The sequence below is a fragment of the Salvelinus sp. IW2-2015 genome, unplaced genomic scaffold (assembly GCF_002910315.2).
Source record: "Salvelinus sp. IW2-2015 unplaced genomic scaffold, ASM291031v2 Un_scaffold4108, whole genome shotgun sequence".
NCBI classification, from domain to species: Eukaryota; Metazoa; Chordata; class Actinopteri; order Salmoniformes; family Salmonidae; genus Salvelinus; species Salvelinus sp. IW2-2015.
The window spans coordinates 533-18,785 of record NW_019945380.1 but is presented as its reverse complement, the minus strand read 5'-3'; the positions used below and the strand labels follow the sequence as shown (position 1 = coordinate 18,785).

The 18,253-nt window shown below is 39.2% G+C and overlaps 1 pseudogene; it reads right to left on the bottom strand.

Annotated features, from left to right (window-relative positions):
* LOC112076889 (villin-1-like) overlaps positions 1 to 18,051 on the bottom strand; it is a 41,364-nt pseudogene extending 23,313 nt beyond the window's left edge.
* Between the last annotated feature and the right edge of the window lie 202 nt (positions 18,052 to 18,253).

Genomic DNA, 18,253 nt, shown 5'->3' with positions numbered 1-18,253 from the left:
TAGTTATAATGTCATGGTAGTTCTAGTATCATCCTATTTCAAATCAAATTGTATTTGTCACATGCGCCGAAGACCTTACAGTGAAATTCTGACTTACAAGCACTTAACCAACAATGCTTTAAGAAGTTCTGAAGAAAAACGTGTGAAGTAAAAAATAGATAAGTAAAAAAAAATAAGAAAATAAAAGTAACAAATAATTGAACAGCAGCAGTAAAATAACAATAGCAATAGTGAGGCTACATAAAGTGGGTACCAGTACAGAGTCAATGTGCGGGGTCACCGGTTAGTCGAGGTAATTGAGGTAATACGTACATGTAGGTAGAGTTAAAGTGACCTTATAGTATCATCCTAGGTCTAGTATCATTCTAGTTATATTATCATCAGTCTGTGTGTACCGTGTCATCAGTGTGTGTGTACCGTGTCATCAGTCTGTGTATACCGTGTCAGCAGTGTGTGTGTACCGTATCAGCAGTGTGTGTGTACCTCTTGTCGCAGGCGTAGGGGGCCTTCCCTCCCAGAGCCACCCAGAACTCAGCAGGCTCCTGTCCCTCCATAACAACCTGTTTATCCTGCCTGGACAGAACGTCTGCCACAGCCTTCGCCATCTCTCTCTCATCACCACTACAACCCTGAGACACAACACATACAGGTACATGTCACACACACTACAGATACATGAAAACTGATCCCTCCTCTGCTCTTCAAGTGATAATGCCAGAGAAGCCGTTGTTTGGAGGATATATTGGCACGGGTGTTGTTAGGACCGAGACAAAGTCGAGGACTGGAAAACAGTGCCAATATATCCTCCAAACGCCGGCTTCAAGGGCATTTTCGTTTTTATACAACGGGTGAACAACATATTGAAATAATGATTGGCATATTTTTTATTAAAAACATTATTTTGATGAATTTATTCACACTTTCATCCTTCCACAATATATAGTCCCGATACAAATCTAGGGTAGCCACCCACTGGCCTTTGCTTGTGTCGTTATCCGGTTTGGTAACTAAAGACGAGACCAGTCGTTCAGTCTTTTTGTTCTGTACTATGGTCGCGACCAGTCGTTCGGTCTAAATGTTCGATTGCCCATACTGGGCTGCAACGTTCTATCCTTGCTTGCTAGCTAGCCAACTATGGCTAACTTACAGTCACGTCAAAGTGCAACCAGAATAACAGCAAAGTTGCCGCATTTGTCTTGTTTCAGCTGTTTTCCAGGGACTATTTTTGGACACATCCATAACATTGCGCTAATAAGCCGTGAGTTCGCCTGGCGTAGAAAATGTGCATCACTCAGGAACTGTTGTTCAGAGGAGCTAGCAACAACACAGCAAACACGATCGTTTTAAACTGAAGTGGAAAGACTGAAAACTAGCAGCCCTTCATTTTGTTTTTCCTGTTTTCGATTGCCATTTCCTTCGACTGGCTGAGAAACGCTCGCTGCCTTTTGTCTCGCCAACTCCTGACACGTTCATTACTATGGAAGAGCTGACAGACGTTGAATATTGAAACTATGTTGCAAATGTCGATTTATTCAAATCTCCTGTCACGCCGTGATCTGTTTCACCTGACCTTGTGACTGTGTCCAACCCTCCAGATGTTGCTAATTTTCCCTGGTGTATTTATCCCTGTGTTTCCTGTCTCTCTGTGTCAGTTCGTCTTGTACGTTCAAGTCAACCAGCGTTGTTTTCACGTGCCCTGCTTTTCTATTCTCTTACTAGTCCTCCCGGTTTTGACCTTGGCCTGTTTTTCTGGACTCCATTCTGCCTGCCTTACCATTCGTCTGCCCTGCCTGATCTCGAGCCTGCCTGACATCTGTCTGCCCTGCCCTGACCTCGAGCCTGCCTGACCATTCTGTCTGCGTTGCCCTGACCGATGCCGGCTGACCATCTGTCTCCCTGCCCTGACCTCGACCTGCCCTGACTTCTGTTCCTGCCTGACCTCGCCTGCCTACATTCTGTCTGCGCTCCCGCCTCGAGCCTGCTGACATTCTGTCGCCTGCCCTGACCTCGAGCCTGCTAGACATTCTGTCTGCGCTGCCCTGACTCGAGCCTGCCTGACATCTCTGTCTGCGTGCCTGACCCGACTCCTGACATTCGTCCTGCCTCCTGACTCTCTTGCGACATTTGTACTCTGAACGGTTTTGACCTTTTGCCTGTCCACGACCATTCTCTGCCTACTCCTTTTGGATTGTTAAGAAGCACTTGACTTTAACCATCTGCCTCCTGTGTCTGCATCTGGGTCTCGCCTTGTGCCTTACATCTCCAGTTTGAAACTAAATGTTTGTCTAAAAGAAATAGGAGAAAATGTCTAGATGCTTTTTATAGTGGAGATCATTTTATAAATTGCCTGGCTGGGCTGATGATTGCGTAGTCAGATGGTGATTGAATAGGCATTTTAACGTCATAGATTTATCCGGTGGTAACTTGTGTAATAGACACCAGCTGGAATGCGTTTTAACATATTAGCATCTAGGATTAGACCATCCGTTATATATCCCTGTCAACATATACCTTGCGTAACAGTAACGTGTATACTCTGCCGTACCACAGGTAACAGTGTAGTACCTTGCCGTACCAGGTAACAGTAGTACTTGAAACTCACAGGTAACAGTGTAGTACCTGCCTATATCACGGTAACAGTGTAGTACCTTGCACCACAGGTAACAGTGTAGTACTTGAAAAATCCCACAGGTAACAGTGTAGTACCTTGCATACCACAGGTAACAGTGTAGTACTTGCTAACAGTAACGATGTAGTCACCTTGCCATACCACAGGTAAAAGTGTAGTAGCCTTGATACCAAGGTAACAGGTAACCATCCACAGTAACAGTAGTACCTTGCATACCACAGGTAACAGTGTAGTACTTGCACCACAGGTACAGTGTAGTACCTGTGACCACAGGTAACAGTGTAGTACCTTGTACCAACAGGTAACAGTGTAGTCCTACCTAAGTGACCTGCCGTACCACAGGTAACCAGTTAGTAGCTGCGTACACATGTAACAGTGAGTGACCTTGCCGTACACAGTAACTGGTGTTGTCATTTAGCAGAACACATCGTTGGTGTTGAGTGATGAGGAGCGGGCTGGACTCAGTAGCCTGGTGTTCATCTCATGAGTCCTCGAACCTGGAACAGCTGGCTCCTGGGCCTGGTTAGTCACCCCCGCTGCTGTTACACCCCACACACGCACACAACACACCACCACACACCACACACACACAAACACACAACACACACACACACGCACACACCCACACGCGCACACACATCACAGCGCCCGCACACACACTCACAATCATCTTAAAGGATAGTTCATCCAAATCAAATTTGAGTGACATTTCCTTTCCTGGTTTTGTCTGAAGGTCCATGGTGACAGAATCCACAATAACCATATTTTCTCTGTATTTTGAGGAAGTTCAATTGTAGTGCAGTTGCTAACATGCTCCCTGGAACCACTGATGAAACAGTGACGCTAACATGCTAATTCAGGCTGGTGACGAAGTAAATCATGATTATGGGTGATCTGTCACCATGACTTCAGACAAAACTCAAGAAAGGGAAATTCACTGAATGTCACTCAAAAATCTCTTTAAGATGAAGGACTATGTCACCAGAAGAAAGATGATCTCACCTCAAAGATGATGAGTTTTCCTTTAAAGTGGCCAGGAAGTGCGCGGCTCTTTTCCCATGACCACTGACTTGACAGCACTCCGTTAACTTGTTCCATGGCAACGCCTGATAGGCACCGATGTGATCTCATCCTGATGTACATGCGACCCTGCACCGTAAACCAAACGACCACATCAGTCACACACACCCAGCAAAACACAGGATAAGAATCATAAACTGCATAGTCCTCATCGTCTTATCTTAATATAAAAGACTAGTCTTATCTCCTAGTGATTCATTAACAATAACCGAGTCTCATCTCCTATGATCATTAACTAGTCACTGACTAGTCCATCCCTAGTTTTAATTAACATCACGACTAGTCCATCTCCTAGTGATTCATTAACTATACACTGACTAGTCTTATCTCCTAGTGATTCATTCTAGTCACTGACTAGTCTCATCTCCTAGTGATTCATACTATACCTGACTATCTCATCTCCTAGTGAATCATTAAACTAATCACCATAAGTCTCATCTCCTGATTTAATTAACAGTCACTGACTAGTCCATCTCCTCAGGTTCATTAACTAGTCACTGACTATCTCATCTCCAGTGATTCATTAACTTAACACTGACTAGTCTATCTCCTAGTGATTCATTAACTACATCCTGACATGTCCATCTCCAGTGATCATTAACTATAGAACAAGTCTCATTCCTAGGTATAATTAACTATACAGCTGACTAGTCTATCTCCTAGTGATTCATAAATCAAATACTACTTCTATTATTTATTAACTACTGCTGTTCATTCTATATTCTATCTACGACTGTTCATCTAACCTGTATTTCATTAACATACACTGACTAGTCTCATATCCTAGTGATCATTAACAACACTGACTAGTCTCATCCCTAGGATCATTAACTACACTGACTAGTCCATCTCCTAGTGATTCATTAACTATCATGACTAGTCTCATCTCCTATGAGTCATTAATTAACTATACACTGCAGTCTATCTCCTAGTGTATCATTACTATACACTGACTAGCTCATCATCCTAGTGAGTCATTACAGTACTGACTAGTCCATCTCTGTAATCATTAAGTATACACGACTAGATTCATCTCTAGTGAATCATTAACTATCACTCGATAGGTCTCATCTCCTAGTGATCATAACTATACACTCACTAGTCTCATCTCCTGAGTTGTTTAATTAACTATCACGACTATCTCATCTCCTAGTGATCATTTAACTAGTATGACTAGTCTATTCTCCTAGTGATTCATAACAGTCACTGACTAGTTCCTCATCTCCTAGTTGATTAATAACTACACAACTGATAGTCTCCATCTCCTCATGATTCATTAACTAACACTGACTATCCATCTCTATGATCATTAACACACCTGAACTGTCTTCATCTCCTAGTGATTAATTAACTAGTCACTGACTGGCTTATCTAGTGATTCATAACTATAAGCACTGACTAGTCTCATCTCTAGTGTTCTATCTCATACTGCTGTCTCATAGACGATAATATCACTGACTAGTCTCATCTCCTAGTATCATAACTATCACTGATAGTCTCATCTCCTAGTGAATTCATTAACTATACACTGACGTCTCATCCTCGCTAGGTGATTCATAACTTATACACTCTAGTCTCATCTCCTAGTGAATTTATTTAACTGACAACGACTAGTCTCATCCCTCATTGGATTAACTTACTATACATATACCAGTCTACCTATGATATCAACTATACACTGACTAGTCTCTATTCATAGTGATTCATTAACTATACACGACACAGGTCTTCATCTTCCTAAGGATTCATTAACTATAAACTGCCAGTCTATCTCCTAGTGATCATTAAACTATAAACTGACTTCTCAATCTCCCTAGTGATCAGTAACATAAACTGACTATCTCAATCATCTAGTGATTCATTAACATCCTGACTATCTCAACTCTAGTTCAAGTAGCACCAGGAGCTACTATCAACCGTGACCAAACTATAATCTTGAAATCAAGCATATATATAACTGAAGAAGACATGTCAGAACGTGTTTCAGTTCTACTCACATTTTCTTCCACATGTAGTATGTCGGCACATTTATAACTTACCTGCCACATGTAGAGTATGCTCTTACTGCCACATGTTAGTAGTCTTACCTGCACAGTAGATTGTCTTCCCTGCACTCGAGATAGTATGTCACGTCGCTAGACCCTGCCACCATGGATGACTTATGTTACGCCCCATGTTACCGTACATGTACCATGCCACCACATGTAGAGGTATGTCTTACTGCCACTTAGAGTATGTGTTACCTCACATGTAAGAGTCTTACGGCGCGCAGTGTAGAGCACGCACATGTAGAGTTTAGTGTCTATCCTGCCACATGTGTAGAGTATGTTTGACCTGCACAGTAAGTATGTCTTACCTGCCACATGTAGAGTATGTCTTTCAGCCTGCCGACATGTAGAGTTGTCTACCTGCCACATGTAGAATTGTCTACTGCCACATGTAAAGGTATAGTCTTACCTGCCACATTAAGCTTTCACATTGCAGTATGTCTTACCTGCCACAGTAGAGATGTTAACTGCAAGTACTATATGAGCTTAGCTCCTTGTAGGTGTAGAAGCACCACGAACAGTCTCTCCATATAGAACTGACCGTACGAGCTGGGTAGCTCTCTCAACTCCAGGTCCCTATAACCTCAGATCTGGACAAAGACCATGCTATGTTTAAGTAAGTAAGTGTGGGATAGGGTTTGTATTTTATTGGATCCCCATTAGTGTTGCAAACAACAGCTACTCTTCTTGCGGTCCACACAGAACAATGAAAATCAAATACAGAACATAATAGAGCAAGAGCAGCTCAAGGACAGTAAGACTTAATTTAAAAAGGAACGTAGCCTACAATATCAATGCATACACATCCAACTATCTAGTGTCAAATAGGGAGAGCTTTGTCTGAGGTGTGCTTTATCTTTTGAAACCAGTTGCTGTTTATTTGACAATATTAGATGGAAGAGTTCCATCATAAGGGCTCTATATTATACTGTTGTACGCTTTCTTGAATTTGTTCTGGATTTGGGGACTGTGAAAAGACCCCTGGTGGCATGTCTGGTGGGGTAAGTGTGTGTGTCAGAGCTGTGTGTAAGTTGACTATGCAAAGAATTTAGGATTTTCAACACATTAATGTTTCTTATAAAAAGAAGAAGTGATGCAGTCAGTCTCTCCTCATCTCTTAGCCAAAAGAGACTGGAATGCATAGTATTTATATCAGCCCTCTGATTACAATGAAGAGCAAGACGTGCCGCTCTGTTCTGGGCCAGCTGCAGCTTAACTAGGTCTTTCTTTGCAGCACTCGACCACACGACTGGACATAATCAAGATGAGACAAAACTAGAGCCTGCAGGACATGCTTTTTGGAGAGTGGTGTAAAAACAATCTATTTACAACAGACAGACCTCTCCCTATCTTTACAACCATTGAATGTATATGTTTTGACCATGAAAGTTTACAATCTAAGGTAACACCAATTAATTTACACTCCTAAACTTGTTCAACAGCTGAGGTCTAGAACTTAGGGAATTATTTCTACCAAATACAATGCTCTTAGTTTTAGAGATGTTCAGGACCAGTTTGTTACTGTCCACCCATTCCAAAACAGACTGCAACTCTTTGTTAAGGTTTTCAGTGACTTCATTAGCTGTGGTTGCTGATGCATATATGGTTGAGTCATCAGCATACATGGACACACATGCTTTGTTTAATGCAAGTGTCAGGTCATTTGTAAAAATAGAAAATAGTAGTAGGCCTAGAGAACTGCCCTGCAGTACACCACACTTTGTAGGTCTGCTGTTAGAACCAGTTAAGGCCGCTTTACCACTCTTGGGTAGCGGAATGACTTTGACTTTCCTCTCGTCTCAGATTAAAGATATGACAGATAGGAGTGGCTATAGAGTCAGCTACCATCCTCAGTAGCTGTCCATCTAAGATGTCAATGTCAGGAGGTTTGTCATTATTGATAAATAACAATCATTTTTCCACCTCTCCCACACTAACTTGATGAAATACTAAATTACAATGCTTTTCTTTCATTACTTGTTTTTTACGCATTAATATGAAGGCTCACTGTTTGTTGTTGGCATTTCCTGCCTAAGTTTGTCCACTTTGACTGTGAAGTAATCATTCAAATAATTGTCAACATCAAATGGTTTTGAGATGAATAAGTAACGGATTCGATGAAAGATGGAGTTGAATGTCTTTCTGACCATAATTGAATTTAAAGTACTCCACGTTTTTTTCCATCATTCTTTATATCATTGATCTTGGCTTCATAATACAGTTTCTTCTCATTTTTGTTGAGTTTAGTAACACAATTTCTCAATTTGCAGTAAATCAGTCAGTCAGATGTGCAGCCAGACTTATTAGCCACTCCTTTTGCCCGATCTCTTTCAACCATACAGTTTTTCAATTCCTCATCAATACATGGAGCCTTAACAGTTCTAACAGTCAGTTTCTTAACAGATGCTTGTTCATCAATAATTGTAAAAAGCAATTTCGTAAATGAATCAAGTTCAGTGTCTGGATGCTCCTTATTAATCACATCAGACCAACAAATATTTTTAACATCATCGCCATAAGAGTCAGAGCAAAATCTTATACACTATTTTAGGCCCAGCTGTTGGCCCAGCTGTTGGTCTTTCCTGGATATAGCCACTATATTGTGATCACTGCATCCAATGGGGACGGATACAGCTTTAGAACACAGGTCTACAGTATTAGTTATTAGTTATTATTATTAGTAAACATGTGATCGATACATGTGGATGATCTTGTTCCTGTAGTGTTTGTAAACACCCTGGTAGGTTGATTAATAACCTGAACCAGATTACAAGGCACTGGTTACAGTAAGAAGCTTCCTCTTGAGTCGGAGCTTGATGAAAACCAGTCAAATTCAGGTCCCCAAGAAAGTAGACCTCTCTTAACATCACATACACTATCAAGCATTTCTCACATATTATTTAGATACTGACTGTTAGCACTGGGTGCCTATAGCAACACCCCAACATAAAAGGCTTTAGATGGCCAGGTAAACCTGCAACCACAACACTTCAATAACACTTAACATAAGATCTTCTCAAGCATTACAGGGATATGGCCTCTGAATATATACAGAAACACCTCCCCATAAGCATTCCTGTCTCTTCTATAGATGTATATCCCTTGTAATGCTACTGATGTATCATCAAATGAAGTGAGTCTCAGAAATGGCTAATAATGAATGTTATCTGATGTTAGCAAGTTATTTTTTTATTTTTTTTATTTAACCTTTATTTAACCAGGTAGGCAAATTGAGAAACACGTTCTCATTTACAATTGCGACCTGGCCAAGATAAAGCAAAGCAGTTCGACACATACAACAACACATAGTTACACATGGAGTAAAACAAACAATAGTCAATAATACAGTGAAAAAAAATAAGTCTATATACAATGTGAGCAAGTGAGGTGAGATAAGGGAGGTGAAGGCAAACAAATATATGTATAAATAAATAAAAATATAAAAGCCATGGAGGCGAAGTGAGTACAACACAGCAAGTAAAATAAAAACTAAAAAAACACTGGAATGGTTGGTTTGCAGTGGAAGAAAGTGCAAAGTAGAGACAGAAATAAATGGGTGCAAAGGAGCAAAATAAATTAATAAATAAATACAGTAGGTAAAGAGGTAGTTGTTTGGGCTAAATTGTAGATGGTTATGTACAGGTGCAGTAATCTATGAGCTGCTCTGACAGCTGGTGCTTAAAGCTAGTGAGGGAATAGGTGTTTCCAGTTTCAGAGATTTTTGTAGTTCGTTCCAGTCATTGGCAGCAGAGAACTGGAAGGAGAGGCGTCCAAAGGAGAATTGGTTTTGGGGTGACTAGAGAGATATACCTGCTGGAGCGCGTGCTACAGGTAGGTGCTGCTATGGTGACCAGCGAGCTGAGATAAGGGGGACTTTACCTAGCAGGGTCTTGTAGATGACCTGGAACCAGTGGGTTTGGCGACGAGTATGAAGCGAGGGCTTGATTGATTTCATGAACCTTATTTCTCAGGCTCCATATATTAATATGGGTTATTTTCAGCCCTGTCCTGGGTAGCTATCAGAGATAGACATAATATGGAAAAGAAAGAGAAAAACTGTACATTCAGCAGTCCATTAATCAGTGGTGTGTGTGTGTCTGTGTGTGTGCTGTGGGGTTCAAGCTACGAACCCATAGGCTTAGCTCTCTCATCCCTTCCAGGCTTCTGGAGGGAGGGTGAACAATGAGCCTGTCATGTAAGAAATGTCTCCACGCGCTCTGGCAGCTTTTATGGCTGGGATCAGATCTTTCCTCTTCTGGCGCACAGCTTCAGGATAGTCCTCGTTGAGGAAGATATACATTACCAGTCAAAAGTGTTGACACACCTACTCATTCAAGGGTTTTTCTTGATTTTTTTGTATTTTCTACATTATACAATACTAGTGAAGACTGCCAATCTATAAATAACACATATGGAATCATGTAGTAACCAAAAAAGTGTTAAACAAATCAAAATATATTTTATATTTAATTCTTCAAAGTAGCCACCCTTTGTCATGATGACAGCTTTGCACACTATTGGCATTCTCTCAACCAGCTTCATGAGGCAGTCACCTGGAATGCATTTCAATTAACTGGTGTGCCTTTTTCTAAAGTTCATTTAATTTCTTTCCTTCTTAATGTGTTTGAGCCAATCAGTGTGTTGTTCAAGGTAGGGTGGTATACAGAAAATAGCCCTATTTGGTAAAAGACCAAGTCCATATTATGGCAGGAACAGCTCAAATTAGCAAAGAAAACGACAGTCCATCATTACTTTAAGACATGAAGGTCAGTCAATACGCAACATTTCAAGAACTTTTATAGTTCTTCAAGTGCACTCGCAAAAACCATCAAGCGCTATGATGAATCTGTCTCTCATGATGACCACCACAGGAGTGAAGACCCAGAGTTTCCTCTGCTGTGGAGGATAAGTTCATTAGCGTTAACTGTACATCAGATTGCAGCCAAATAAATCCTTCATAGAGTTCAAGTAACAGACACATCTCAACATCAACTGTTCAGAGGAGACTGCGTGAATCAGGCCTTCATGGTTGAATTTCTGCAAAGAAACCATTACTAAAGGACACCTAATAAGAAGAGAGACTTGCTTGGGCCAAGAAACACGAGCAATGTACATTAGACTGGTGGAAATCTGTCCTTTGTCTGATGAATCCAAATTTGAGATTGTTGGTTCCAACCGCTTTGTCTTTGTGAGACGCAGAGTAGGTGAACGCATGATCTCCACATGTGTGGTTCCCACCGTGAAGCATGGAGGAGGTGTGTGGTGCTCTGCTGGTGACACTGTCAGTGATTTATTAGAATTCAAGGCACACTTTACCAGCATGCTACCACAGCATTCTGCAGCAATACGCCATCCCATCTGGTTTGCGCTTAGTGGGACTATCATTTGTTTTTCAACAAGACAATGACCCAGAACACACCTCTAAGTTGTTTAAGGGCTATTGGACCAAGGAGAGTGATGAAGTGCTGCATCAGATGACCTGGCCTCCACAATTACCCATCCCAACCCAATTGAAATGGTTTTGGATGATTTTTGAAAGCAGCCGTTGAAAGAAAAGCAGCCAACAAGTGCTCAGCATATGTAGGAACTCATTCAAGAAAAGCATTCCTCATGAAGCTGGTTGAGAGAATGCCAAGAGTGTGCAAAGCTGTCAACAAGGCGAAGGGTGGCTACTTTGAAYAWTCTAAAATATATTTTGATRTGTTAKACACTTTTTTGMTTACTACATGATTSCATATGTGTTATTTCATAYTTTTTATGTCTTCARTATTATTCTACAATGTAGAAAATAGTAAAAATAAATGAAATTCCTTGAATGAGTAGGCGTGTCCAAACCTTTGACTGGTACTGTACGTTCCTCTCAAGTTCTTGGCTCTTTCCAGAACAGCTGCCTTGTCCTTGAACTCAGGAACTTAATTAACCGTACTCCTGCTGGCTTTGGTCTTTGTCAGGGTAGCAACGTAGTTTACACGGTTACTCCTCGCAGTTCCAGACAGGGCAGGTCACAGGGAAGATTGAAAACAACAAACAGCAGTGATCTAAACAGCCATAAACCAGGGACAATCCGTGGTCCCAGCCACAATGTCTAACCGCATCGCGGGCTGCGTTCTCAAGAAAACCTTGCTAGCTTGATAGGCCAAAWAGCTCCTCAAACTCGGCTGGCAGGATCACTTATTTGAAGTTCCGTTTAGTTTCAGTTAGTTTTCAGACCTGATTTGTTAGTTTTTATTTAGTTTTAGTCGTATAAAAATATTTCTATTTGGTTTTTAAATGATTTAGTTTCAGTTTTAATGTTCGGACAGATAGCACGTGTGGGAGGKRAGGAGACATTTGGGTTGTATAGTTTAAACATATAGTTCAAACAACACCAGTCCAATGTGTTTTAACATTTTAACATTAGTAMTACATGTAAGGAYAATCAAGTTAGCTACCTAATCATTTATGTTTGAAACTTCGCCCTCTCCTGGCAGCACTTACTTCATATATTTAGTTGCTTGAAATCCCCCAAAAGATTAAACTCAATTGAAAACAATATTAGATTTTTGCCCAAATTAAAAGATAACAAATAATAGCCTTGGTGTCTCACCTGAACCTGTCCAGAGGCATCGTCCACCATACGTTGCTGTGCTGCCAGTTCAGGACGAGCATGAAGCTCCATCACATCAAACTTCACCTGCTCAACCTTAGCTACAGGACACAATGGTGTTGAGATGGAACAACAAACCTGCACATCTATGACCAGGGTTGATAAGGATGGATTTACAGTGTACAGAAGTTACTCATCGTAAAGAAGTTGTTGTTTAGTTAGTTACCCATCATCTTTGTTTCCTGTAGCTAGTTACAGCACCTTCAGAAAGTCTTTGTTTCCTGTAGCTAGTTACAGCACCTTCAGAAAGTCTTTGTTTCCTGTAGCTTCTGTAGCTAGTTACAGCCCTTCAGAAAGTCTTTGTTTCCTGTAGCTAGTTACAGCACCTTCAGAAAGTCTTCATACCCCTTGACTTATTGCACATTTTGTTGTGTTACAGCCTGAATTTAAAATGGATTAAATATATTTTTTCTCTCACCCATCTACACAACAATAAGTGTATATTCCGGGTGTGAGCGTGCAGGACAGAGGAATAGCCATTATTACACTATTGTTCTAAATTCAATCACCTTCTTCATCCTCATCATTCAGTTCATTGAAATTTAATTTTGAAGTTGTGCACAATTATCAATTTCTATTTGCTTTATGTCACCATTCATTGTCAGTTAGAAAACACAGCAGCGCCTTGGGACCCAAATGCATAATCAGTGCTCTAATCCCCCTTGTGGTGGTCTGAAGCAATGAAGTAGTGACGCAGGGTACCGTACTAAACCACAAATTACCTCTAAGTCCGCAAAACTTTAAGTTGAGCAACCACTGTACCTATCTTGGCTAGTTAATAGTAGTTACCGACCTTGTTTAGTTAGTACTAGTTACATATATTGGTTAGTTAAGAGTAGCTACCTATCTTGTTTAGTTAATAGTAGTTACCTAATTGAGTTAATAGTAGTTACCTATATTGGGTAATTAAAAGTATTTACCTACTTAGTTAGTTAGTTAATTAGTTAGTAGTTACCTATCTTGGTTTGTTAATAGTAGTTGTTATTGTTTTGTTTAGTTAATAGTAGTTACCTATCTTGGCTAGTTAATTGTAGTTATCTATCTTGGCTAGTTAATAGTCGTTACCTATCTTGTTTAGTTAGTAGTCGTTACCTATCTTGGTTAGTTAGTAGTAGTTACCTATCTAGGTTAGTTAGTAGTTACCTATATTGGCTAGTTAATAGTAGTTACCTATCTTGGTTGGTTAATAGTAGTTACCTATCTTGGCTGGTTAATATTAGTTACCAATCTTGGCTAGTTAATAGTAGTTACCTATCTTGGTTGGTTAATAGTAGTTACCTATCTTGGTTAGTTAATAGTAGTTACCTATCTTGGTTAGTTAATAGTAGTTGCCTTTCTTGGTTAGTTAATAGTAGTTACCTATCTTGGCTAGTTAATAGTAGTTATCTATCTTGGCTAGTTAATAGTAGTTACCTATCTTGGCTAGTTAATAGTAGTTATCTATCTTGGCTAGTTAATAGTCGTTACCTATCTTGGCTAGTTAATAGTCGTTATCTATCTTGGCTAGTTAATAGTAGTTACCTATCTTGGCTAGTTAATAGTAGTTACCTATCTTGGTAGTTAATATTAGTTACCAATCTTGGCTAGTTAATAGTAGTTGCCTTTCTTGGTTAGTTAATAGTAGTTACCTATCTTGGCTAGTTAATAGTAGTTACCTATCTTGGCTAGTTAATAGTAGTTACATATCTTGGCTAGTTAATAGTCGTTACCTATCTTGGCTAGTTAATAGTAGTTACCTATCTTGGCTAGTTAATAGTAGTTACCTATCTTGGCTAGTTAATAGTAGTTACCTATCTTGGCTAGTAATAGTAGTTATCTATCTTGGCTAGTTAATATTAGTTACCTATCTTGGCTAGTTAATAGTAGTTACCTATCTTGGCTAGTTAATAGTATTTACATATCTTGGCTAGTTAATAGTAGTTACCTATCTTGGCTTAGTTAATAGTAGTTATCTTATCTTGGCTAGTTAATAGTAGTTACCTCTTGGCTAGTTAATAGTAGTTACCTATCTTGGCTAGTTAATAGTAGTTACCTATCTTGGTTAGTTAATATTAGTTACCAATCTTGGCTAGTTAATAGTAGTTGCCTTTCTTGGTTAGTTAATAGTAGTACCTATCTTGGCTAGTTAATAGTAGTTACCTATCTTGGCTAGTTAATAGTAGTTACCTATCTTGGTTAGTTAATATTAGTTACCAATCTTGGCTAGTTAATAGTAGTTGCCTTTCTTGGTTAGTTAATAGTAGTTACCTATCTTGGCTAGTTAATAGTAGTTACATATCTTGGCTAGTTAATAGTAGTTACCTATCTTGGCTAGTTAATAGTAGTTACCTATCTTGGCTAGTTAATAGTAGTTACTACTTGCTATATAGTAGTTATCTATCTTGGCTAGTTAATAGTAGTTACATATCTTGGTAGTTAATAGTAGTTACATATCTTGGCTAGTTAATAGTAGTTACCTATCTTTGGCTAGTTAATAGTAGTTACCTATCTTGGCTAGTTAATAGTAGTTACCTATCTTGGCTAGTTAATAGTAGTTATCTATCTTGGCTAGTTAATAGTAGGTACCTATCTTGGCTAGTTAATAGTAGTTACTATCTTGGCTAGTTAATAGTAGTTACCTATCTTGGCTAGTATAGTAGTTACCTATCTTGGCTAGTTAATAGTAGTTACCTATCTTGGCTAGTTAATAGTAGTTACCTATCTTGGCTAGTTAATAGTAGTTACCTATCTTGGCTAGTTAATAGTAGTTACCATATCTTGGCTAGTTAATAGTAGTTACATATCTGGCTAGTTAAAGTAGTTACATATCTTGGCTAGTTAATAGTAGTTACCTATCTTGGCTAGTTAATAGTAGTTACCTATCTTGGCTAGTTAATAGTAGTTACCTATCTTGGCTAGTTAATAGTAGTTATCTATCTTGGCTAGTTAATAGTAGTTACATATCTTGGCTAGTTATATAGTAGTTACATATCTTGGCTAGTTATAGTAGTTAACCTATCTTGGCTAGTTAATAGTAGTTACCTATCTTGGCTAGTTAATAGTAGTTACCTATCTTGGTTAGTTAATAGTAGTTACCTATCTTGGCTAGTTAATAGTAGTTACATATCTTGCTAGTTAATAGTAGTTACCTATCTTGGCTAGTTAATAGTAGTTACCTATCTTGGCTAGTTAATAGTAGTTACCTATCTTGGCTAGTTAATAGTAGTTACCTATCTTGGCTAGTTAATAGTAGTTACATATCTGGCTAGTTAATAGTGTACCTATCTTGGCTAGTTAATAGTAGTTACCTATCTTGGCTAGTTAATAGTAGTTACCTATCTTGGCTAGTTATAGTAGTTACCTATCTGGCTAGTTAAAAGTAGTTATCTATCTTGGCTAGTTAATATTAGTTACCTATCTTGGCTAGTTAATAGTAGTTACCTATCTTGGCTAGTTAATAGTAGTTGCATATCTTGGCTAGTTAATAGTAGTTACCTATCTTGCTAGTTAATAGTAGTTATCTATCTTGGCTAGTTAATAGTAGTTACCTATCTTGGCTAGTTAATAGTAGTTACCTATCTTGGCTAGTTAATAGTAGTTACCTATCTTGGTTAGTTAATATTAGTTACCAATCTTGGCTAGTTAATAGTAGTTGCCTTTCTTGGTTAGTTAATAGTAGTTACCTATCTTGGCTAGTTAATAGTAGTTACCTATCTTGGCTAGTAATAGTAGTTACCTATCTTGTTAGTTAATATTAGTTACCATCTTGGCTAGTTAAGTAGTTACTTCTTGGTAGTTAATAGTAGTTCCTATCTTGGCTAGTTAATAGTAGTTACATATCTTGGTTAGTTATAGTAGTTACCTATCTTGGCTAGTTAATAGTAGTTACCTATCTTGGCTAGTTAATAGTAGTTACCTATCTTGGCTAGTTAATAGTAGTTATCTATCTTGGCTAGTTAATAGTAGTTACATATCTTGGCTAGTTAATAAGTTACATATCTTGGCTAGTTAATAGTAGTTACCTATCTTGGCTAGTTAATAGTAGTTTACCTATCTTGGCTAGTTAATAGTAGTTACCTATCTTGGCTAGTTAATAGTAGTTATCTATCTTGGCTAGTTAATAGTAGTTACACTATCTTGGCTAGTTTAATAGTAGTTACATATCTTGGCTAGTTAATAGTAGTTACCTATCTTGGCTAGTTAATAGTAGTTACCTATCTTGGCTAGTTAATAGTAGTTACCTATCTTGGCTAGTTAATAGTAGTTACCTATCTTGGCTAGTTAATAGTAGTTACCTATCTTGGCTAGTTAATAGTAGTTATCTATCTTGGCTAGTTAATAGTAGTTACTATCTTGGAGTTAATAGTAGTTACTATCTTGCTAGTTAATAGTATTCCTATCTTGGCTAGTTAATAGTAGTTACCTATCTTGGCTAGTTAATAGTAGTTACCTATCTTGGCTAGTTAATAGTAGTTATCTATCTTGGCTAGTTAATAGTTTACATATCTTGGCTAGTTAAAGTAGTCATATCTTGGCTAGTTAATAGTAGTTACCTATCTTGGCTAGTTAATAGTAGTTACTATCTTGGCTAGTTATAGTAGTTACCTATCTTGGTAGTTAATAGTAGTTACCTATCTTGGCTAGTTATAGTTAGTTACTATCTGGCTAGTTAATAGTAGTTACATCTTGCTAGTTAATAGTAGTTACCTATCTGGCTAGTTAATAGTAGTTATCTATCTTGGCTAGTTAATAGTAGTTACATACTTGGTAGTTAATAGTAGTTACCTATCTTGGCTAGTTAATAGTAGTTACCTATCTTGGCTAGTTAATAGTAGTTACCTATCTTGGCTAGTTAATAGTCGTTACCTATCTTGGCTAGTTAAATGTCGTTACCTATCTTGGCTAGTTAATAGTAGTTACCTATCTTGGCTAGTTAATAGTAGTTACCTATCTTGGCTAGTTAATAGTCGTTACCTATCTTGGCTAGTTAATAGTAGTTACCTATCTTCCCAGTGGTGTACACATTCCCCAGGCCTTTGTCTGTCCCCTTCTCTGTCCATGAAATGAAGAGGTGTTTGAACATGGCTGACTCTCCTCCTCAGCCATCACTTCCACATTTTGCTGCTGGGAGTAGTTCTTAGCCTTGATGAAGCCCTGCAAGGAGAGAGGATGAGGGATGTTTTCTCTGCATTCAGGGTTGAATCTTAACTTGAGATGTGCATGTCATTTCCATGTGTTCCTGTTCTAGTTGGTCAACTGTGACTCACCACTGCCCTGCCCAGTGCCGCGCGACGCTCCTCTATAGACGCGCTCCTTTCCCTTCCACACTAGCACACTCGGAACCACCCTGGTCCACAATATAGCAGTCCTGACAGGGAGGGAGAGAGTGAGAGTGAGCGAGGAGAGCAGAGAGAAGAGAGAGAGAGACAGAGAGAGAAGAGTGTAATGGAAAAGCTGAACTGCCATGCAGACTAAGGGCTTCTGTTAAGAACTGCGTGGCAAATGACACAGTAAAAATGTGAAAATGTATAGTTATAGGAATCAAAGGAAATGCAAGTTAGAATGAGGTTAATCAGGCAACATGAGGCAATTATAAAGTAGTTGTACCGTGGAGTGCAGCAGGTCTTGAGTCAGAGGCTGCATGCTACCTCCTGGACGACCAGTTGCCACTGTCATCAGACACACTGGGAGATAGACAGACAGTATCAGGAGCTAACATCCACACACATCACACACCTTTGTTACACTCACACACACACCAAGGGGTGGAAGAGACAATCTGAGAAATAGCTTGTGTCAGTCTGGAGAAATAGCCTTGACGTCAGTCTGACAGTAGCCTTGGTGTCAGTCTGGATAAATAGCCTTGTGTCA